We start from the raw sequence: 25,490 nt of genomic DNA on the forward strand, positions 1-25,490 counted from the left end.
GATCTTAAGCCTTCTGAGGATGGGGAAGTGAAACATGTGTGGAAAGTTGAGAAGGTGTTCTAATGAGAATGTGATAGAATGAACACAGAGCAGAAGAGCTGTATCACAAAGAGGAACCAGAAGCATCTTATACTATGGTATATTCACAAAGCTGGTAGTTCTGTTGGGATGCATGCCTTTTTATATATGGGGAAAGTCAAAGATAAACCTGGATAGGTCAACAGAGACAGATTTGTTCATTCATTCAACCAATGTTTGATTATCTTGAAAAGGTACCCTTGAGTACAGTTAATACAGGGCTAACATGGAGAATTTTAGGTAGTAGACATCAACCTAGATTTTATGTGTTAGACTGACATGAAAGTGGAGGCAAACAATTGTTCCCATGGAAAATCACACCAGCACGAAGTAAAAATTGTCACTGTGGGGCAGTGAAGAATAAAGAGGGATAAAGGATAAAAATGAAGTCAGTTAGAAAATGAGGGAGACAGACCAGATTTCAATTTGTTTGAATGAATAAATAAATGGTGATATCATCCCCTGAGAAAACCATTTTTAATAGAAAATAATTAATTTGCTTTTGTAGCTTCTGACCATCTCATTTTTCATGAATCCCATTGAGATAGAGTGTTTAGTTCCTTTCCTGGACCATTTGACTGAGTTTGAATAGGAAATTGACATCCTTAATTTTTTTGTAATTTTTATTCACAGCGCTTAAAACAATGGCTGTCACACAGTAGGTCCCCATATATAGCTTGTGTTGAATATGTGTACCATGGTACTTAAATTGGACTACTAAGCTGACAAAATTCCCATCAAGGAAATTCAATCTAAAGAGAAACATTTACATGATTACAGATGCTCAAGTTCTGAATTTACCAGCATGCATTCCTTTCATAAAAGGCATCTTCAGCCTTCTGAATTGCTCTTTTACAATTTTAGCTTCATTGACTTTCATTTCAGAGGTATTTTTAGTACACAGATATTAGCTACTGAGACATATTTGGTAATCAAATAAGATACCTGTTTATCATGAGCTCCTAAAGCACCACAGGAGTAATTACAGCATGAGTGCACAGTGCTGGGAGGTTCTGAGCTACAGCTGTCTTTGAGGACACAGTCTCTCCTCTGCCTGTTCTCTTTTTCTATGACTCCCTCATTAGTGATATTTGTGAAAATAAGTATAGTTGTAAAACGGCAGGTTGTCGCATCAATGTTGTTGACAAACCATAAAAGGTCTACTTGGATTAATACTAAGTTTGTGGGGCTGACATGCGGCCTTGCAGTTAAGGAACCCTGTTCCATATTGGAGTACCTGGTTTCCATGGCCAGTTCCACTCTCTGACTCCAGTGCCTGATAATGCAGACCCTGGGAGGCAATAGTAATGGCTCAAGTGGTACCTGGGTTCCATACCTGGCTCCCGGCTTTGACATTAGCTTCCTGTTCATGCAGACCCTGGGAGGATGCAGTAATGGGTCAAGTGATTGGATTGCTGCCACCAATGTGGACTACTTGTATTGAGTTCCCATTTCCTTGTTGCTGCCTGGGCAAGGCTCAGCCATTGCAATCATTTGGAGAGTGAATCAGTGGTTGGGAACTCTCTGTGCCTGTCTGAACTTGTCTTTCTGCCTCTCAAATTGAAATTGTTTTCTTAATTTTAAAAAATACTAAGCATGGCTAGATATTATATTATTCCCACTCCTGTCAGGATGGAATAGAGTAAGAACATATATTTTAGACAAATTGAATATCTTCTTGCACATAAAATTCAGTATTTTAAACAAAAAATTTCATTATGTCTTATAAGTAAATGTATCCTCTTCAAGTTATCACTGAATTAATGGAATGACAATCTAATCAATCACTTAAACCAGAAAAAAATAATAATAACAACAACAACAAAAACTTTGGCCCTTTAGTTCACCCTCTGTAGCTCCTAATCAGTTTATGTTCTTATCCTCCCCCCAGTATAGTCATATAAAATAGAGCACTATAAATAAAGTAGCTAACATACTCTCAATACTTAATGTGCTTCACACTGGCTTAAGCATTTCTTTGAGTTATATCATTTTATTTGAATCACAAAACTACTCTGAGATAGAATTGATATTATCTTTGCCCTTGCATAAATTAAATCATAAATGGTTTTATGTATCTTGTGCAATGACACACGTGTGTTCAAACTCAGATTATCTGACTTTAAATACTGGGTTCACCATATGCTACCTGTTAATTCCTGAGTGAATTATTTAATGAATTCAAGATCTGGGGTGACAAAGTATCTCAATATGTAAGGGTCTGAAGGTTTTGTCAAATGCAGAAATGGGGGGGGGGTAAAATTGAGACAATTCTGGGACAATTAATCATATTTGAACAGTAAGCATGGTTAAAGTATCCACTTCTAAGGATTTTATTGACTATTAAATATAACATGTAGAGTACTTAGCATAATGACTGATTCATAGTTCGTTTTCAATAACTTAATTCTTTATTCCATTATTCCTATTTTTTCCTCTTTTTATCTTTCTTGTCCTAGGTTCCTTTGTTATATTTCATTGTGTATATTGCTGTCCAGGTTGTGTTATAAGACGTAACTTGATAATACCACTCTTATGCTAAAATTTGTGTGTCTTAACATTGACTACTTAAAGTATATACTATTTTATGTAAAAATTTTTCAGGACCAGTGCATCCACATGTGCATCCTCATGCAGTGTCAGCATCCCATATGGGTGCTGGTTTAAGTCCAGGGTGCTCCACTTCTGATCCAGCTCCTTGCTAATGCACTAGGAAGATGGCCCAAGTCCTGGGGTTCCTGCATCCACGTCAGAGAACTGGCAGAAGCTCTTGGCTCCTGGCTCCTAGCTTTGACCTGGCCCAGCCCCAACTGTTGTGGCCATTTGGGAAATAAACCAGTGGATGGAAGATTATTTCTAACTCTCTCTCTATCTCTGCCTTTCAAAAAATAAATCTTTAATTTTTTTTCCATTTCTATTTTAAAGTGAAATTCTTGAGATAGTTCATAGAAACAGAACAAACTCTGTGGATAGTTATTAAAATATTAAAATTCTACAACTTTTGAGCTTTATAATCTTTTTTTAAAGATTATTTTATTTTACTTGAAAGAGTTACACAGAGAGAGAAGGAGAGGCAGAGAGAGAGAGAGAGAGGTCTTCCATCTACTGGTTCACACTCCAATTGGCTGAGATGGCTGGAGCTGTGCAAATCCGAAGCCAGGAGCCAGGAGCTTCTTCCTGGTCTCCCATGTGAGTGCAGGGGCCCAAGGACTTGGGCCATCTTCCACTGCTTTCCCAGGCCATGGCAGAGAGCTGGATAGGATGTGGAGCAGCTGGGACTTGAACTGGCGCCCATATGGGATGCTGGCACTGCAGGCAGCAGCTTTACCCACTATACCACAGTGCTCGGCCCTGAGCTTTATAGTCTTGAGAAATACTAAACCTTTCTGCATTTTAGCTTCATCATTTATTTTAAATTATTTATTATTTGAAACGTAGAGTTACAGAGAGGGAGAGGCAGAGAGAGAGAAGTCCTCTATCTGCTGATTCACTCTCCCAATGGTCACGATGGCCTAACCAAAGCCAAGAGCCATGAGCTCCATCGTGGTCTCCCACATGGGTGTTGGGCCCCAAGCACTTAGGACATCCTCCACTGCCTTTCCAAGCACATTACCAGGGAGCTGGATCAGAAGTAGAGCAGCTGGGACTCGCACCCATTCTCACATGGGATGAGAGTGCTAGCCCCTAGCTTTGTCATTTTTGAATTGGAAACATTATTTACCATGGATATTTGTGAGCATTAGGTAACAAGATGATAGTAGATTATCTTGGCAATGATAGGTTTACAATAAATGTTTGTTTATTCTTGTCCTCTGTGTTTTGCAACTGCCTTGTCTTTTTATTTTTTTAAATATTTATTTGTTTGAAAGTCAGTTACAGGGAGAGAGAGGGAAAAAAAGAGAGAGTGATCTTTCATTCACTTGGCTTTGCAAATGGTGGAAAGACCAGGGCTGAAACAAGCTGAAGCCAGGAACTTCATCTGCGTCTCCCACTTGGGTAGCATGGACCCAAACTCTTGAGCCATTTCTGCTGGTTTTCCCAGGCCATTAGCAGGAACTGGATTGGAAGTAGGGCAGCCAGCATCTCACAGCCATATGAGAGCCAGCATTGCAGGTGGTGTAACCCACTAGGTCACAATGCTGGGCCCTGCCTTGCCTTTTAAGTCTGTCACTCTTCTCACACCTATACACAAAATACAACAATGTCATAACAATTTCTCAGAGGTATTATACTTTTTTTTTTTTTTTTTGGACAGGCAGAGTGGACAGTGAGAGAGAGAGACAGAGAGAGAAAGGTCTTCCTTTGCCGTTGGTTCACCCTCCAATGGCCGCCGCTGCAGCCGGCGCATCGCGCTGATCCGATGGCAGGAGCCAGGATCCAGGTGCTTTTCCTGGTCTCCCATGGGGTGCAGGGCCCAAGCACCTGGGCCATCCTCCACTGCACTCCCTGGCCATAGCAGAGAGCTGGCCTGGAAGAGGGGCAACCGGGACAGAATCCGGCGCCCCGACCGGGACTAGAACCCGGTGTGCCGGCGCTGCAAGGTGGAGGATTAGCCTATTGAGCCACGGCGCCGGCTTCAGCGGTATTATACTTATTTGTGGTATTTTCTTTCTGTATATTGTTTCCTCCCAATTTCTTAATTTAGACAATGCAATCCTTTGGGACACAAGTGAAAAAATGTCCTTTCCTATGTTGAATATTTTCTAAAATTCAGGAATAGTCTTGCTTATCATTCTATTTTCATTACTGAACATACCACATTTTCAGTTCTGCCATCAATAGGCTGTAAACCCCTTTAGAGGCCTACATAATATTTTATAATTCTGGAAAGGAATATTTATTTACAGATCAATAAAATTAATGGACAAACAAGGAAATACCTTTTCTATTTATATTTTTCAACCAAAAATCTGACACTTGTAAAAAATTGCTCACAACTTTTGGCAACAAGTTACTAAATGAAAAGATAAATGGTGTATTCAACTGAGCATTGTCTTTGACATTCTTCCTTTATGAGTTTATATATTTATTCTAATGATGCTCTCAATTTTCAAAACTTTTGGGAAATTTGGCAATCTATTTGTAGGTATTAAAAATTAATAATCTTAGGAGAAATAAATCATAAGACTAGAAAATAACCTTTCTAAATGCAATCTAATTCTAGAAGTTTTGTATTTGGATAGACAAAGAAACAATGCCTCACATTGGTCAATGAGTTGGGAAGCACCTAGCTTATCAGAAGTTGAGAAGCCCTATGAATTAGAGAAATAGAAACTGTAAATGAATGCAAAGAAAACTTGCAACAGGATACTGCCAAACCCTCAGACAATCCATTAAAATCACAGAAAATGAGTTTAGTATATATAGAGTGAGTGAGATAGATTTAGCAAAAATAACCTTCAAATAAATATTAAGATTAATAAACAAGGGAGGAGAAATCTTCAGGTAACTGAAGCAAAAGTTGACCTAAATACTGGTGCTAAAAATATACCCTACTTATGCACATTTCAAGTTTTCAAGTATTCCAATATTCTTCAAATAGATTGGTTGTGTTGAAGCATTATAATAATTAGAAAAGCAAATCAAAAACATACATAAATGTCCCTATTGTCTTCCCATGAAGATAACATGGAATAATTACGTTGTATATGAAATTGTGATTAAGTGTATCAAGAGTTCCATGGTTTGGGAAGTAATTATTTACATTACTATAGCAATGCTATAACTGAAATTACAGTGCAGAGCATTGAGAAATTATAGGGAGGGACCAGCACTGTGGAAAAGCAGGTAAAGCTGCCGCCTGTGGTGCTGGCATCCCATATAGGTGCTGGTTCAAGACATAGGTTCTTCACTTCTAATCCTCCAGCTCTCTGCTATGGCCTAGGAAAGCAGTGAAAGATGGCCCAAGTCTTTGGGCCCCTGGACCCATGTGGGAGACCAGGAAGAAGCTCCTGGCTCCTGGCTTTGGATCCTCTCAGCTCTGGCCATTGCAGCCTTTTGGGTAGTGAACCAGCAGATGGAAGACTTTTCTCTTTTTCTGTCTCTCTTTTGCTCTCTCTCTCTCTCTTTCTCTCTCTCTGCCTCTCCTTTCTCTCTCTGTAACTCTGCCTTTCAAATAAATAAATAAATCTTTAAAAAAATTATAGGAAGGCTGGCACCACGGCTCAATAGGCTAATCCTCCGCCTGTGGTGCCGGCACACCGGGTTCTAGTGCCGGTCCGGGCTCCAGATTCTGTCCCGGTTGCCCCTCTTCCAGTCCAGCTCTCTGCTGTGGCTCGGGAGTGCAGTGGAGGATGGCCCAAGTGCTTGGGCCCTGCACCCACGTGGGAGACCAGGAGAAGCACCTGGCTCCTGGCTTCGGATCAGCGCTGTGCGCTGGCCGCGGTGCACAGGCCGCGGTGCGCCGGTCACAGCGTGCTGACCGCAGCAGCCATTGGAGGATGAACCAATGGTAACAGGATGACCTTTCTCTCTGTCTCTCTCTCTCTCTCTCACTGTCCACTCTGCCTGTCAAAAAAAAAAAAAATTATAGGGAGTTATGACTAGTTTTAACTAGTAAGTATGTAAGTTATTACATGTAAATATGAAAAAACTGGGTGATAATTTGTATAAATCAAGGGTTCAATATAAGTGTTAGCTGTGAGGATGAATAGAGAATTCTGTATGTGTGATAAGATAGAATGTGCACTTTGACGTAACTGGATATGATATGAGAATAGAAGAGAGTATTTATAAAGAGGACCAGAAAGAGAAAGAACAAGACAATGATTAGTGGCAGTAAATATTGAAGAACAAGGGAAAAAAGAGAAATTAAACAAGAAGAGAAGGTTAAAGCATTCTGAGTAGCCACAGTTAAAAAAAAAAAAAAAGCAAATGCTAAAATAGAATGCTTACTGAGCGTGAGGAACTGTTTCATGGGCATCACTACCACGTTCTCATTTAATCTGTACATCTGATTAAAGTACTCTTAGTATGACCGCTAATACAGGAGAATTAGGTCCAGAGGAATCACACACCTAAATATTAATACAGCCAACACTCAGGTGTGCTTGTAATTACTCGAAAAGTGACAAAGTATCTTAAGTTTCGAGAGTGAAGTATAATCTTTTACCTGCATTGCAGCTGATTTAGCACATATTGACCCACAGATAGTACAGAATTATATTGTAAAGAGGAGACTATTTCACATTCCAAAGCATTAAGAAGTGCTGCTGGGGTTCCCTCTGTTGCTGTGGAGCTGACAAGCACAAGGGAATAGAGCAAAAGGGAGAATCGACAGCACTGAGTTCTTGGTTGGTTACAGAAAGAGGGTATGATTCTGACACCTCAACCTGCTGCTCATACCTTGGGGGTTGTCTCTCTTGTGTGAGTCACACTACCTTTGTGCCTCAATTTTCTGATATTAAAAAAGAAGCCTAAAAGCATCTTGTCTTGAGATCTAATTCCTAAATAGTAGCTAACAGATTTTGATTTTCCAGCAAGTGGAACACTTCTAAGCACTTCAATTAACTTATGTCATTTAATCCACAACCCTCTAAGATACCCAATACTATTATCTTCTCTGTATAAATGGATACATGAACATAGAAAGATTCAATAATTTTAATCCAGGTCAAAACTAGGATAGAAGGAAATATGGCCCAGGATGCTAAACAAATTATCTGAATAATATACTAATTTCTAGAATAATGATGATAACTAGATTCTGAACTATCAAATGCATGTAAAATATATTCATTGAATTTTATTGCTATAATGGTTTACTTGTCAAAAAGTATTTAGAAAATTATTTGTGAGTCCCTAAGTGATGATACTAATATTTTAGGTGTGTGTTGTACATTACAACGAAAGAAGTACTTTCACATATATTATCACTGATGATCCGCCCCCCAGATCCTACAGTCATAAGCAAGCAGACAGCAATGCAAAAAAGGAAATTCCTTGAACTTTCACTAACAGAAGATTATTATTCTCTTTTCACTGTACAATGAAAATTCTTTCCCTTGTTCTCCTCTCATTTTCATGTACGTTATCTTACATGCTATATTTCTAAACCACAGCATGATTACTGATTTTTATATGATTGTACAATGTAATCATATAGATATGATTGAAAATCATGTGTCTTTTTTCCCTCCACATCGGTTGGGACCAAACTTAGTATCTTATGCTTCATAACTGTATACCATAGAATCTAAAGGGAATATTGGACTTGTAGATATCACTGACAATTTGAGATTTTAGTCAGGCAGTTTTCAGCTGGATTCCTAGAGTCTCTTGATCTCCCTGTCCATTGTGCAAGCGGCAAGAAGCCATAATAGCTTATAAATTTTGCACTGAAAAAGAATTCCTAAGACATAAATATGACTTAACTGGGGAAAACAAATAAACTTTTTCTAACCCATCCTTCAGAGTGGAAGAGGCGTTTAACACCAAGAGCAACACGGATGGGGGAAATCATGATGACCATATTTCATGATAAGGTAACTACTATTTCCACTTTACCATACTGACAAGCAATTGAAGTTAAGTCTTCCCAAGATTAAAATGCTGCTACTGATATATAACCAATTGTTAAATTATTAGAGGGGGAAAAAGAGACAGCTGCACACTGGTTTCACAGTTGGTACAACTTCATTTAATTCCAAAGTTAACAAACGCAACTTGGAAGCACACCGGCATCACAATAGATAACAGAATCTGTTCGATTTACTTGTTAATTTTCTTACACATGGATTACAGAAAGAACCCATGGTTGAAAACTTTCATAGTCAGGAAAGCTATCATTCTGTGCTTCAATTTTATTTTTCATGGGAATTGTCCATTGAAAATATTTAAATTTTGGGAAGACTTTTTCTCTGTATCTATCTGGAAAAAAAAAAAAAAAGCAGAAGCATTGGTAGGATCAGGTGAAATAATATATTATCAGGTATTTTGTTAAATATCTGTATGATTTACATTATAATGTGAGATTTAATATAACAGATCTTTGCAATTTAAAGTACACTGAGAACGTATGGAATATGCATTCTAGGGCTGATTTTTGGACCCAGACAGCTTGCTGGCCACAGTAATTGCACTCTACCATTTTTATACCTAGGTACTAAATATGTCTATTGTTTATTGATTTAGAAAAAGTTTTCATGGTCATAAATATTTTGGAATTCTGTTAAATAGGATCCTTTTACATAAATAGTCAGAATCTCTAATATACTAATGTACATTGTGTGTTACCAAAGATGGAAATATTATGTTTCTAATATATAGTTTTCCATCGAAATACCTTTTTACTGAATACTTATTAACTTTTTTAAAAGAGAATACCTACGTTATGTCCATTAGAACAAAATTTAGGAAATGCTAATTTTGTCATTTAACTAAGATTGATTTTATATCTCTAAAACAAAAGCATGAACTATAGTAAAAACTCAATTAAAATGTTTAATGAACAAATTTCACAGTATCTTTCATTTAAGAGTATTCAAACACTGCATTTCTAATCCTTTATGACAATTTTTACTTCTGAAAAGTGTTTTATACTTTACTATATCAAGGGAAAATTGTACATTAAATGTTATAAAATTATTTAGTAAGCATTGATCTTAGATGTCTCTGATCTCATTAATCTAATTTGTTTATCAAGTGAAAATTTTTTTCTAAGTGATATCAGTATATAGATGAAAAGTATATGTTGGAAGAAAGCAGAAAAACATAACTAAATATGTAAAGAATTGAAGTCAGGTTGTTACTAAAATGTCAAAGATTTTAGAAGGTTTGGCATAAGGTGTTGTTAGGAGTTTGGCCCCATAGGATGGCCTGAAGTTGAAAGATTATACCCAAAGGGAATGAAATCAGCATATGAAAGAGTTATCTGTGTTCCTATATTTATAGCAGCTCAATTCAAAACAGTTAAGATATGGAATTAACCCAGATATCCATCAATTGAGGGATGACTGGATAAAGAAAATGTGGTATTTACACATGATAAAATACTACTCAGCCATAAAAATAAATGAAATCCTGTCCTCTGCAACAAAATGTATACAACTGGAGACCATATGCTTAGTGAAATAAACCATACTTAAAAAGACAAATATGCTTTTATTCTGATTGCAGTAGCAAATATATAGAGTGCAAGAAACTCTGAATGTATAAGAACTAAACTAATATGATTCAATTATTGATTGTAGCCTTTGTCTATATTTTTGTGGAAGAGTGGTCTTTTGACTTTTTACTTGTTGAATACTATATTTAGTAGGGCATTAAGCTTGCAATTATAAAGTAAATTGAAAACATGTTATCACAAAAACAAAAAGAAAAAAGGAGGAGGGTGGAAGAGAGGAAGGAAGTAATGTTATATCATTAAAATTGTATCATGAAATCTGTTCTTTATATAAATAATTTTCTTTTAAATATGAAAGGCAGAAGAGAGGTACAATATACAGAATAATAAACAAACAACACATTTAAGGCATAGAGTCCTGAATTATGGTATATGTTCAAGGAATGGCATTAGTTACATAATATCTGTATGCATCCTTTGAATATTTTGTGATATTGCTTCAGTAGCTTCTCAACTTTGCAAATAAACTAAGAAAATTTGATATCAAACACAAATACAGTGTGTAGTTACAATTTTAAGAGGCTTACCATTTGGGCTATGAATATTTTACATAATTAAGTATTTTCCCCCAAAGAAGCCTTTTAATTATGGAATACATACTTCATGATTTAATAAGTACAACTTTAGGAAAATAGTGATTCTTCCCACCATACCTACACTCCGACCCACTCTCCCAAACCTCATCCTCCTCCCTCTCCTATCCTCAGTCCCATTCTCCACTAAGATCAATTTTCAATTAATTTTATACACAGAAGACCAGTTCTATACTAAGAGTTCAACAATCTGCACGAAAAATAAAACAATAATAAAACTATTCTTCAACAGCCAGACAAGGACTGTTCAAAGTTATTACATCTTCTATTATTATTACAAGACACTCAGTGCTATCCATATCATCAATTTAACAATTAAGGTGGTATTTTTACCACCCAGCCTAAGGGGATTTGGGGTCCCATGGCAAGTTTTTAAAGTGTACCCTTAGAAGTAAGTCCATAGGAATGTATGCAGAACCATGCAGCTTTACAGTTACGAACTTCATATACTTCATGATTATAACTTTAGGAACATGGTGATTCTTCCCTCTGTGCCCTCCATCCCACCCATCTTTCAATCCTCTTCCTCCTCCCTGTCTTACTGCCATTCTGATTTTTTACTGAGATCTATTTTCAATTGACTTTATACACGTATGTTTAACTCTGTTAAATAAAGAGTTCAACTAATAGTATAAAGGAAAAAAAAAAAACTGTTCCTCAACAGTCAAAACAAGGGCTGTTCAAGTCATTGCTTCTCAAAGTGTCTACTTCTACAGATTGCCTTTTGGGTGCTCTATTAGTTATAACAGGTCAGGGAGAACATACGTTATTTGTCCTTTTGGAACTGGCTTATTTCCCTAAGTATGATGTTTTCTAGATTCAACCATTTTGTTGTAAATGACTGGATTTCATTATTTTTTATTGCTATGTAGTATTCCATAGTGTACATATCCCATAATTTCTTTATCCAGTCTTTAGTGAATAGGCATTTGGGTTGATTCCATGTCTTAGATATTGTGAATTGAGCTGCAATAAACGCAGTGGTGCAGATAATTTTTCATATGCTGATTTCATTTCCCTTGGGTAAATTCCCAGTAGGGGGATGGCTGGGTCATATGATAGGGTCATATGGTAGGTCTACATTCAAATTTCTGAGCTATCTCCATACTGTCTTCTATCTTGGCTTTATCAATTTACATTCCCACCAACAGTGGATTAGGGTGCCTTTTTCCACACATTTGTTTGTTGATTTCTGTATGAGAGCCATTCTAACTGGGGTAGGGTGAAACCTCATTGTAGTTTTGATTTTCATTTCCCTGATAGCTAGTGATCCTGAGCAATTTTTCATGTGTCTTTGGCCATTTACATTTCCTCTTTTTAGAAATGTCTGTTTAAGTCCTTTGCCCATTTCTTCACTGGATTGTTTTGTTGTTTTTGAGTTTTTTGATCTCTTTATATATTCTGATTATTAATCCTTTATCAGTGGCATAGTTTGCAAATAATTTCTTCCATTCTGTTGGTTGCCTCTTCACTTTCCTGAGTGTTTCTTTTGCAGTACACAAACTTCTCAATTAGATGTAATCCCACTTGTTAATTTTGGCTTTGATTGCTTGTGCCTCTGAGGTCTTTCCTAAGAAGTCTTTGCCTATACCAACACCTTGCAGGGTTTCCCCAATGTTCTCTAACAAAGTAAGTATTTTAATAAGGCAGTGATACTTATAAGTTAATATTTGAATTGACTGCTTTAAACTAAAATTTTTAAATGAAATAAAGTATAAAATATGAAAATATAAAATAAAATATAAAAAGTGTGACTGTTTTAATAACTATTTCTATGTAGCCATTATAGAGTTAACAGAATTTCCTGCCCTTTTCTAATCACTGAGACTCATTTCATTGATATCATTCCTTGATCATTTTATCTTTATTAAATTAAGGTTTACTTTCTGCTGTTTTATTTGAAACTAGTGATGTTTTCTTTTAATAATGCTTCTATGCTATGAAAGATTTTTATTCTTCTTAGATTCAGTGGTGGGTTGTCCCAGAAGAAAAGACAGTTTGGGTATTGGTTTCTTGTCTCTTGGTAATAATAACAATTGATTTTCTGAGAGGAGCTCCAAATGAGGATTGATGTCCCCTAACCATGTCATAGTTAAATAAATTAAATGTGCTATATTTATTTCCTTCTTTCAAAAATTCTCTAAGGGATGACTTAGAAAAAAAGATTTTATTATGCCTTAAATGCACTTTATAATCTCAGACTTTGTAGTGAAACAAGATTCCCATTGGAAGTAGGTTGTTAAGTGATTATTTAAAGATGTATTCATTTGAAAAGGAGAGGTACAGAGAAAGATAAGGGGAGGCAGAGAGAGAGAGAGAGACAGAGAGAGAGAGACTCTTTCATCTACTAGTTTACTCCCTAAATGGCTGCAATGGCTTGCACTAAGCCAAGGAAAAGCCAAGAGCCAGGAATTTCTTCCAGGTCTCCAACATGGGTGCAGGGGCCTCAGAACTTGGGCCATCTTCTGCTGCTTTCCCAGGCTCAGTAGCAGAGAGCTGGATTGGAAGTAGAGCACCTGGAACTCTAACCAGTGCCCATATTGGATGCCAGCATTGCAGGCATCAACCTATCCTATGCCACAGTGCATACTAAGCAATTATTGTACACAATATTGTGGGATTTTAGATGAATCAGAAGCCCTTATGTGACTATTTTACATGAGAACTGTGGATCTCACAATACCTCAATAGTCACTGTGTGCAATGAGGATATATTTAATCACTTCAAGTCACATTTTGAAGTATATGGGAGAAATCCCCACATTTTATTAAGAAAACAACTACGGTAGGTAAGAGTTTCCTGAGACACTCAGGCATCAGTGCTATTATATATAGATTTGAGTTTTTACTTCAACTTTAGCACATAGGAAGTTAATATATATTTCACTTAGCAAGTTTTCATCAATTGACATCTATAAAACTGAGTAGGGAATAACTCATTAAACAAATTCTTGGGTAATTTTTCTCTTTTAAATTGTATTTATTTATTTATTTGAAAGGCAGAGTGATGGATGAGGGTGGAGTGGGGAGAGACAGAGATTTTTCTTATCTACTCCTTCACTTCTCCAGTGGCCACAACAGCCAGAGCTGGGACCAGCTGAAACCAGGAGCCAGAGATTCCATCCTGTTCTCCCACAAGTGTGGCTGCGGGCCATGTACTTGGGCCATCATCTTCTGTCTATGAATTCTGAATCTAATTTCTTCTGAAGTCAGATGTTGTGGTTAGGGTCTCAGAGTCTATAATTAGATGGTTGAGTTCAAACATCAGGTTTGCCTGTTAGTATTCTGTCTCTAAGCAAGTTACTTAACAGTACTTATGTTTTTTTAAAGTCTTCAAAGTGGGGATAATCATACACTTTAGTAAGATTGTGAGTGTTAAGTGGATTGACATTTGTAATCTGCTTGAAAGAGTGTTGGCACCAAAGAATGGTCTGTAACTATTAGCGATTGTTATTTATGGAACTGAAATTTGGTATCTTATAAGGCTCCCCCAATACCAAAACTGTAAAATGGGCTGGCACCATGGCTCTATAGGCTAATCGTCCACCTACGGCGCTGGCACACTGGGTTCTAGTCCCGGTCGGGGTGCCGGATTCTGTCCCAGTTGCCCCTCTTCCAAGTCCAGCTCTCTGCTGTGACCCGGGAGTGCAGTGGAGGATGGCCCAAGTTCTTGGGCCCTGCACCCCATGGGAGACCAGGAGAAGCACCTGGCTCCTGCCATCGGATCAGCGTGGTGCGCCAGCTGCAGCGCACCAGCCACGGTGGCCATTGGAGGGTGAACCAACAGCAAAGGAAGACCTTTCTCTCTGTCTCTCTCTCACTGTCCACTCTGCCTGTCAAAAAAAAAAAAAAACTGTAAAATGATCTTATGAATTTTCTCCTAGTAATTTCATGGTTTTATTACTCATAATTGGACTACTAATCCATCTGGAATTTACTTTGCCTATGTTGTGAGAGAGATATACCAACACTGACTCCAACTAGATAGCCAATTGTCCCACAGCTATCTAGTAATTATGATTGCCTCATTCTTTCTCCACTGACTTGGAATGCTGCAACCTAGCTCTGCATCTAGACCCTCTATTCTAGCTCTGTGTTGTATGTATCTATTATAATTGCACCAATAATACAGTTTACTATAACGTTATAGACTACTTGCTGTAAGATATATCCCTAGTGCACCTCTGGTTTTCATAATTTCCCAATTTACATTTAAGACTTAAATCTTTGAAATATTTCTCAACACTCCCAAAAATTCCATTGCTACCTTGATTGATATGCCTTCAGATTTATAGATGATTTGTGAGGAAATGATATTTTCTATTAATGGTTTTTCTCATCCAAGACACAATATATTTCTTCACTCACAATTCTGGAATGCTTTAGTAATTAGCTAAAGTTGTTTCCATTATTAGTATCTTTCAATACAGTAACTTTCATTTCAAGCAGACCACTGATTTCATGAACCAGCATCCCTTCAGATATGTAGCAATATAGATCTAATGATTTTCTAGTCATGATTCCTCAGGCAAGGTCAAATTTCCTGATCTTAAAAGAAGTACATGATATAAAGCTTTGAAAAGATGAAGAGTAAGTTTAAATGTGATTATGGAACAGAGAGGTTCAGGGGCTGAGAGGAAGTTGATGCACAAAGCTTATTTTTAAAACTCAAAGATGATTTCAAAAATTGTCTCCTGCATATGCCTTTTCAATGCACTGAAAACAGGAAACAATTCAGCATTATTGGCTATTAAGACTGTTAAAATCAAAACCATACTCATAAAGATAGTGATAATCAAAAAGGATATAGCAAGATTTGGTGAGAATATGCAGGTTTTTTTTTTTTTTTCCCTGTGTGCGTTTCTGGCAGGAATGCCAAATAGTAAAGCCTCTTTGAAAAATAATTTGACAATTTCTCAAAAACTTGAGTATAAAGTCATTCTATAATCCAATAACTCCACTGCTTAATATATATCTAAGAAATTATAAAATATTCACACAGAAAGTCTTGTACCCACATGTTTATGATAGCATAATTCAGAATAGCTAGAAAGTTGAGCAACCCTAAAGTTCATTAATTGATGAATGAATAAAGAAGTACTATTTGTCACTAAAAAGAATCTAAATACTGACACATGTTACAACATGGGTGAATGCTGAAAACAAAATACTAAGTTAAAAATTCAGTTATATAAATTTTATACTTTATGACTCTATACAATAAAGTGCAGGATATACAATATAAGAAAGTAAATTGGTGTCTGTCTAGGGAGTAGAGTGAGTCAGAGGAAGACTATAACAGAAGGCTAACAGAGTCTCTTTTATTTAGCGAACAAAATGTTCTAAAATTAGATTATGGCGAATGTTGAATAGTTACTCAATATAGTCAGACCTTGAGTTGTATATTTTAAAATTCTGAATTGTATAGTAAGAAAATTGTATTTTAATTTTTCTGCAAAAAGTAAGCATAGTATTTTTTGTTAACACACAAAATGTGGTTTATATACCTTTTGTTTACATCGTTAACTATTTATACTTTATTATAACTTTTGTAACTTTTGATTAGGTATTAAAAATAATTTTTGCTAATATTCTTAAAGATATTGTTGATAAAGTTTTCATTTTGTTTAAAATGTATAGTGTAGCAATTAATAAGTTGCTTGGTGATATTATGTTTCACCCATTTTCTTTTGACATTCACTTCAAAAATTGAGTGACTATATTTTTTAAAGTGAAATGTTACTTTTTAATGTATTTTGGACATTGTTTATGGAAACAATTGAAGTACTATACACAGTCTTCAATATTTCTAAAATCATAGGTTTAAACTACCAGGGAAAAATAATTAAAATGGTCAAGAAAAGAGATGAGAAAAGAGTGGCTCGCAATAGCACAACGTGTTCTCAGAAGTATTGTATAAGTAAAACACTAATATGGAAACATGAAAACAAATTGAAGTAGAAGAAAGTGCTGCTGTTAGAGCTTCATATATATTTTTTTAACTTTTATTTAATGAATATACATTTCCAAAGTACAGCTTATGGATTACAATGGCTTCCCCCTCCATAACTTTCCTCCCACCCGCAACCCTCCCATTTCCCTCTCCCTCCCCCCTTCCATTCACATCAAGATTCATTTTCAATTCTCTTTATATACAGAAGATCAGTTTAGCATATATTAAGTAAAGATTTCAACAGTTTGCACCCACATAGAAACACAAAGTGAAAAATACTGTGTGAGTACTAGTTATAGCAGTAAATCACAATGTACAGCACATTAAGGACAGAGATCCTACATGAAGAGTAAGTGCACAGTGACTCCTATTGTTGACTTAACAAATTGACACTCTTGTTTATGGCATCAGTAATCACCCTAGGCTCTTATCATGAGTCGCCAAGGCTATGGAAGCCTTTTGAGTTCACCAACTCTTTTTAGAGCTTCATATATTAAAGCATGGCACAAAACCAGAAATTAGAGGTTGTAAAAACTTCAGTAGAGCGTCGCAAGGTATATATTTGCCATATGCTGAAAATTGGGTTGAGCTATAAACATCAATGCAGTTTTTATTTCTGTATTAGATGCAATTTGTAATCATTATTCAAGCTTAATTAGAATAAAGGCAATGCATTTATCTTATCAGTTAATAAGACAAAAATTTTGATAGAATTCACCAGATTGACAAACAAAATAACCAAAGCTAACACACACTCTATGAGAAACTTTGTAAGAGAGTATAAATAGGATATTACCATAAATATTTAGAGAGAGAAGACTATGAAGAGAAGAAAAGAATAAACACCCTGACATCTTAAATGAGATAGAAACTGACAATTATTATAAGAAATGTAAACAGAATGTGTCATTGGATTGGATTGGGCATGGGAATAAATATGTATTTAGATATTTCCAATTCTCAGATCCCATGCCTCTATGCATGTTACTCCATTTAAATCATGTGATTAACAATTTTGACTGAGTAGGTTCCAAGAATTAATAAGTTAAAGAGCGAGCAGAGAAGTCACCATAAAATAAGCTTATTATAAATATCTACCATGTATTTTAAACTCAATGTTTTACAAAATGTGTTTGGTTTTATAATTAGCCACTAATAAAAATATGTAAGGGAGCAATTATTTTATTAACACTTTTAGGAAAAGAAGGATTTGCTATCAATACATAAGTAGGTAGCTTGCCTACATTTCACATATTGTTGCTGTTAAGTGATTAAAACACCTGTGTAGATAGTACGTTCTTTTATATAAATTAATTATATAAATACTTCAATTTATGTATTTTAAGATATTTATTTTCATGCTTCCCAATTTCCAGGAGGTCTTTCAAAGTCTGAAAGGAATCATAATAGGAATGGTTTCATGTTTGCTTCCTTTCCTAGTCCAAAGCAGCAGGGATAAGGATTAGTTAAATGACAAGTGTCAATACTTGTTGCTTATTTATTTAGAGTGTTTTAAGATCTTATTTTATTATTTGTGAATTGACATCTACTCTAGGCTTTTTGCAGGCACCACTGGTGGCATGAAAAATTGTATGTACAAAATTATAAATTCATGATATTCTACAATTTTCTGGTATTGGCAGATTGCTACACTGATCATGTAGTTGAGCCAAGAGTTGGTAACATTCTTTTATAAAGTACAAGGGAAAAATTAGGGAAGTATACCTTATTTGAACCACCCAGAATCAGATGGCATAGGTATACTTTGCTTCAAATTAAAAATAATGAAATACCACAACAAAAATAAAACATTTTTGTGGAGAAAACTAATAAATAAAAAGTCATCCATTGCTTATTTCTATTGCCCAAAATTGACTACTGGTAATATTTTATAGTACAATCATCAAGACACAGAAGACATTGTATTAAACTATTGAAAACTGAAAATTATATGATCTTTAAAGTTTTATATACTGTTTTTTACATAATACATTTATACTTATTAATGCTTGTGAGATTTTAAAATGGTAGACTATATAAAGCTTTTATGCTGCATTTTATATATAGCATTGCTTCACTGAGAGTGTTCATGTATTAACAGATATTCTTTAGAAATATATTTTTAATATTACCATAGCATGTCATCAAGGGGAAAAATAAAAGTACTAGCATTTGCTGAACAATTATTATGAACTTTACATGGATGATCATGTTTAATCCTAATAACATTTTAATGTAAATATTGTTCAATTGTCCATATTTCACAAATAAAATATGCAAGCCTGGTATACCAGGAGACAGAGTTGATATTTGAATATGACTTCAAAACTTACCCTGTAAACATTTAATTATAATAATTTGTGTTAATAACTATATTTTAAAGGTTATAGGACTTTAATATGTTGGTGTCTCATAAATCATTCAACACTGTACTTTTTTGGACAATTAACTTGATTATAAATTTTCTCCCAGTCTAAATCTCAATACAATGTAATATCCATGAGAGCAAAAGATTTTATATGCTTGTTCAATGCTGCAATGCCAGCTTATAGCATGTGGTAAACACTTAATACATATTTATCGAGTGAACAGATGAACAGCATAAGAAATGACTTCATGAATATAATTTTATATGTTAATTCTTTTTATTTATTTATTTAAGAGCAGAAAGACAGACTGGCAGAGAGAGCGCCAATCCTCTGATTCACTCCCCTGAATGCCCACCAATGGCCACCGTGGCCGGCGCGCTGCGGCCGGCACACCACGCTGATCCGATGGCAGGAGCCAGGTGCTTCTCCTGGTCTCCCATGGGGTGCAGGGCCCAAGAACTTGGCCATCCTCCACTGCACTCCCGGGCCACAGCAGAGAGCTGGCCTGGAAGAGGGGCAACCGGGACTAGAACCTGGTGTGCCGGCGCCGCAAGGCGGAGGATTAGCCTATTGAGCTGCAGCGCCGGCCTCCTAAGTCTTGAAATAGGAATATTTCAATATTTTTATCAATTAGCATTACTTAGGTTACTCAAAAACATATGCTCTTTCAATAGGAAGTGAATTACAATAGCAAAGATGCATTTCTCGTGTATAATACATGTCCATAAGATATGCCTCTTCTCAACACAGTTAAAAATTCAGTCATCAGTTTGAATATTCTAAATGAAGCTTCCAGAACAGGAAACTAAACCTTTTATTGTCTCAGTAGAAGTCTCTCTCTCCTCCCTCTCTCTCTCTCACACACACCCCATTGATACTATACTTATCTTCTTCATTCAACCATAATGAAACCAGGAATAATAATACAGGCTAACTTATGGGGGTGTGCATATGACTCAGCAGTTAAGTCACCACTTGGAAGCCCTGCATCCCATATCAGAGTGCCTGCTGCAAGTCTTGACTGCGCAGGTTTTTGCCCTGGTTTCTACTAATCCCTTCTGGGAGGCAGCAGATGATAGCTCCTGTGCTTTGGTCTGTTAAACCCAAATGGCAGTCCCTGATTCGATTCCTAGCTCCTGGGTTTGGCCTGAACTAGCTCTGGCTGTTGAGGGCATTTAGGGAAAGAACCAAAAATGGAAGATCTCTATCTTTTTTGCCTTTGGAATAAAAATAAACACAAGAAGTTAGAAAAAAATAAAGAATATGCCCAGTTGCATGGAGAAACAGTTTTATTTGGAAAATAAAACTAGTGATTACAAAAACAATGGAAAGCAAAGGTAAGTTCTATAGAAGTAGTTGAAAAATATTAGAAGAATTAAAGATGATTTCAATCCCAAGCACTGAAGACAACAGTGGAGCCATTATTAAATATATGAGAAATACAAAGACATAGGAAACGATATATTTTTATCCCAATAGAGATTTCAAAGTACCAGCTGTGTCTCTAGAACCTGGCTTTGGAAATGTGAGAAGTGAAAGATGAGGCAGAGAATGAGACAGCATGAGAAAGAGGCAGGAGAGAGTTGACTTGGAGCCCAATAAAGCTATAAACACAGATACCCTTCTACAGGAAACCTTGCAAGGAAACAGAAAAAATAATGACAGACCCCATATAGGGTGTTTTGTTTATTTGGGCTGTCAGAAAATAGGAGTCAACAAAGGCATCAGAGTAAGCAAGGAAGGGAAGGATGTCAAGAAGGAGGAACTTTGATCCAATATATACAGCAAGCCAAGTGGGTTCAGTCTCTTCAATATAACAGCTTCTCCAAAGTTGTGAGACAAGCAGTCGTGTGGAAAACTTGAATGATGAGGAAGTGAATTGGAAAGAATTGGTGTCATCCTTTCAAGAAGGTTGATAAGAAAGGCACAAGAATTACATGTAGCCATTAAACTGAAGGACAGAATCATGACTGGAACTCCTACACATACATATTCCAAAGGGAAATCATTAAAAGGGAAAAAAAGGGAAGAGGATATTTTAAAAAGGATTGTATAAAATGAACCAATTTAGTTGAAAATTGTGATATTAAAAAAAGATTTAATTTGTCTTCACTAAAAAAAAAAAAAAAAAAAAAACCGATTTTTCAATGACAGAATTTAAAAAGGAGACCAAAAAAGGGGGAAAATTAAAATGGAACGATGATACTATATTAGTTTTCTTTCAGATGTTGCTTTTTAAGTAAATAGGGGTACAACTTACTTACAGGAATGATAATAATATATGTGGAGATGAGAATTGGAAATAGTGAAAATATTCTTGGGGCCTTATAAAATTATATTTAATTGACTCTATTGGTCAGAATGTGTTTGTTAATGAAATAATGAATAAAAATGAAAATATTTTCAATGAAGTAGACAATAATATGAATATGAAATAAATGTTTGGAAAACATCTAAAATATATTGTTCTGTATCATGGGTAACTATTTTGCTTCCTTACAATCACTTAAATTGGAACCCCCTATCATATCTTCATCTACATTATTAAGAATCCTATTCTGATTAATTCTGTCTATACTTTTGGTGCCTATCCATGGTATATCCCCAATTCAAGGCTTCCCATATCTCACCTAAATGAATATCAAAGCATTTGTATCCTTTATCTGTTGTCCTTACCTGTTGCATTGCTTTATCAGTTCACTATTCCTATTAATATCATTTATCTTAAAACCCAAACCAGCACATGTCCCTCTTCAACTTGAAAATTATGCAATATCCCTCCTTTCATGAAAATAAAGCCAGAAATTATGTCATAAAATGCTAAACTCACAGTGCTCTGGCTACAATGTACCTATCTTTCTAAACACACTGGCAATACATACATTGCATATTGCCAACAATAGGAAAATATTTGCATTTCCAAAGACCTGAAAGCCCTTCCTCCAGTCTCCATGTATGAGATAATATAAGCCTTCAGGATCATTGTCAAATAACATTTCACCTATATTTTTGGATTTCCAGTAAGAATGCCATATTGTCACTAATTTTCTAATTCCACATGTTTTCAGTTGTCTTTCTCCTTTACCTCATTATGAATACTAACCACAGAGTATGATTTATCTTTTATTCCTCCTGGCTTACACTATAGATATTTAATCATATTAAATTTCACTTGAAAAACCACTTGCCCCAAAGTGTTGCTTCATGTTGAAAATCATCTTCTGAATTTAAATGTATCTTTCAATTTGTTAAAAGTAAATGATAACAGATATATTAAAGCAACACATTTGAAAACTGTATCAGGAAGCATAACTCTTTTTGTGTTCTAACTCAATATTAACATTTTACTTGCATTTCCTGAGTTTGTAATATATTCATGCTGATTGTTTATATAAACTAAGTTCCTCACGTACATATACTCTTTAATTTTACTTAAAGGCACAACATAGGGAAAATTATGATAATATCTAATAAACACATATAATACTTTAATATTAACTAAATTGTAAAGGGAATTTTGCTACTGTGCTGAAAGTGCTAAAAATATCCAGTGTTCTCCATCAATTTGTAATCATAAGTAATTTAATGCCAAAATTTAGGTCATATAATTATAAATTCAGCTGAAGTAATCATTTTACACTTTATCCTGACCAAAATTTTGTTCTTTACAGTGTTTTATTTCCATATAGCAAAAATGTTTTCATAGATTTCATTTCATGACACAATATCTTATTTTATATTTTTTCAGCAACCACAAAATTGTTCTATTGTTAGGCAGAGTTGAACCCTTTATTTCATCTTTCTTCATAGTTTCATGTACTTTTTAGTTAAATGTATAGGATTTAATATTTTATGTTTTGTACAAATGAACAAAAACAGATTTTCATATGATACATTATTAAACAAAATATTTATTTTTATAAGTATTTCTTTAGATTATAAACAGCACTTAAGGACTTGAGCAGAACTGTTTGATTAAAAATAATTACTAAATCTTTTCCATTATTTTTTACCAATCTATGATGGTATCTATTATTTTTAAACAAAAAACACACTTTTTTCAAAGAAGTTAAAAGCAATAGATGCTACCTTACATATTTTGAAAACAGATTATTAATGTATTTTATTTTATCATATTTAGCATTAAAGTAATCTGAGACCATTAAAACTTAAAGAAATACTGACAAAATTTTTTAAAATAAAAAAAAAATGAAAACTTCCATTATATTAGTTAATTCAATTAGTACAAATATGCGATTCATGTCCTGCTACTTGGAAACAAATATCAAGAGCTATACAACTGGCCATTTGATTTGTCCCAGATATTTTCTCATTGAGGATTTTTTTCTAAGCAAATAATCAGAGAGGTCATTAAGGAATCTATACTTAGGATGTTCTTCATAGTAGTATTTATGACAGAAGTGCAATCTAAGTGACCAATAATATAAGAATGTATATAAGAGATATAGAACCAGATACAGTATAGATATGGATGTAGATATTGTGGATATCTATAATATAAACTGTTAGCCTTTAGAGGGTTTTCAATGGACAATTACTCCCAATGAGAAATGTACATTTTTCAAAACAACAGAGAAGCTACTGCCTATACTAAATGATATCAATTTTGTATGCATGTGCATATGGCCTGTGAAGAAGTAATTGGAAGAAGTGATAATTGAGGTCTTCACATACATTTCCAGATGTTTGCTGCACTTATTTCCAGTATACAAGGTTATTGGTGACCTTTCTTTTGACTTTTTACTTACATAAAATGGTAAATTTTCAATAACTCATGTTTATTTTCATATGCATATACATGACATATGTGTGTTCAGATTTTTTATTAAAAAGCTCATTGCAGAAAAGTTGAAATTCCCCTTCCTCAGACAGACACTGTCAAATTACCTTGCTTCTGATGGACCTTACTTTCCTTATCGTTGCCTGTCATGTGCTAAGCCTTCATGACACTTACTAATATTGTAGGAATACAGGGGTGGGCACTGTGGTGTGGTACGTTAAACCACTGCTTGGGACACTTGCATAATGACGGGGACATCCCAGGAAGACTGGGGATTGGAGCTCCAGCAACTCTGTCGCCTATTCAGGTCCCCGTTCATGGACCCAGGACTCAACAGATGCTGGCGTAAGTACCTGAGTCCCTGGTAATTACGTGGGAAGCTCTGATGGCGTTCCTGGCACCTAGCTATTATCTAGCCCAGCCTTGTTGGTGTAGCCATCTGGGGAATGAACCAACAGATGGAAGGTTCTTCATGACTCTTTCACTCTCTTTCCATCTCGTGTGCACACTCTGTCTCTGTAGTGCTACCTTTCAAATGAATTTTCAAAAATATTTTAAAAATATTTTAGGAAAACATCTGTGGCTTATGTGGGGCTTAAATGTCTAATAACTGCTCTAGTTTTCTTCATTTTTCAGAGCAAGGATCACCTGCATTGTTTACCCATTCTCTGGGACTTTTTAAATTTTTATTTTATTTATTTGTGAATAATTTTTCACAGATTCAATGTTATTTATAGATAAAATTCTAAGAACACAATGATATTCCCCTCTTCCCTCCCTTCCTCTCTCTCCCTCTCTCCTACCCTTTTTCCTTCACCCTTTCTCTCTTTTTAGATTTTGAGATAACAAATTTTAAATTTATATTATAATAAAAAGGCTTAATACCTCACCAAATAAGAAGTTTAATGAGTAATAAGAAAAAAATTCTAGTTTACTGAGAATACAGACAATGACTATAAACTATAATTGAATGGAAAAATGATCATTTCATCCAATACAGCAAATTTTAAAGTAATTGCAGATCACTAAAACTATTGTGGTATAACATTCTTAACCAGTGGTTTGACAAAGGTATCAACAAACTTTATAGAACTGTACTTGCAGCATTACTGGTACTCACAGACATTTCATTTTTCTTCCTTTTTATTTAATTTTAGCTCCCAAATATAAGGGAGAACATGTGGTATTTGTCTTTCTGGTTTGGGCTTATTTCACTCAACGTGTTGTCCTCCAGTGTGTCCATTTCACTACAAATGATAGAATTTCATTTTTTAAAGATAAATAGTATTCCATTTTGTGTGTGTGTGTGTGTGTGTGTGTACAGCAGTGGGCTTGCTAGGTCATTTAGCAAGTCTATTTCTAGTTTTTAAAAGGAATTCCCACACTGTTTTCCACTATAGCTGCACTCATTTACATTCCTACCAGCAGGGTATCAGTATTCTCCTTTGTCCATATTCTCACCAGTGTCTGTTACTCTCTGCATTTTGGATTTTAGCCATTCTGACAGGATTGAGGATATATCTCATTATGATTTTGATTTATATTTCACTGATGGCTAAAGCTGTTGAACATT

General features: G+C 35.3%; 1 protein-coding gene and 1 pseudogene across 5 annotated transcripts in view; one reads left to right on the forward strand and one right to left on the reverse strand.

Annotated features, from left to right (window-relative positions):
- Positions 1-25,490, reverse strand: part of CSMD3 (CUB and Sushi multiple domains 3) — a 1,302,111-nt gene that overhangs the window by 1,227,018 nt on the left and 49,603 nt on the right. The window lies entirely within an intron of this gene.
- LOC127490638 (WD repeat-containing protein 70 pseudogene) overlaps positions 24,163-25,490 on the forward strand; it is a 35,518-nt pseudogene continuing 34,190 nt past the window's right edge.

This window comes from Oryctolagus cuniculus, chromosome 6 (assembly GCF_964237555.1).
Source record: "Oryctolagus cuniculus chromosome 6, mOryCun1.1, whole genome shotgun sequence".
In the NCBI taxonomy this organism is placed as follows: domain Eukaryota; kingdom Metazoa; phylum Chordata; class Mammalia; order Lagomorpha; family Leporidae; genus Oryctolagus; species Oryctolagus cuniculus.